Raw genomic sequence first — 282 nt, forward strand, 5'->3', positions numbered from 1 at the left:
GGTGGGCCGCCAGGCCCCCGGACACGCTCATGCGTCTGGCAAAGGTGAAGGGGACACGTGAACCGGGCGGTCACGGAGAGGGACGGAGGAACCCAACCTTATGCCGTCGGCCCGGGATCTTCGTGGGGTGAATGCGGCGGTGGGAGGTTGAGATCCGACGACGAAATGTCGTCGTGCTCTTTCCACTCGACCGTTGCGGGCACGCTCAGCAAGTCGTACCACAGGATTACCGGAACCGCGGAAAGCACCACCTCCGCCGCCAACGGTGACGGCGCAGGCGCC

General features: G+C 66.0%; 1 protein-coding gene across 3 annotated transcripts in view; it reads right to left on the reverse strand.

Annotated features, from left to right (window-relative positions):
- LOC100741956 (UBA-like domain-containing protein 2) overlaps positions 1–282 on the reverse strand; it is a 90,003-nt gene that overhangs the window by 31,582 nt on the left and 58,139 nt on the right. The gene's annotated exons all lie outside the window — the stretch shown is intronic.

This window comes from Bombus impatiens, unplaced genomic scaffold (genome assembly GCF_000188095.3).
Source record: "Bombus impatiens unplaced genomic scaffold, BIMP_2.2 scf_1162, whole genome shotgun sequence".
Lineage (NCBI taxonomy): Eukaryota > Metazoa > Arthropoda > Insecta > Hymenoptera > Apidae > Bombus > Bombus impatiens.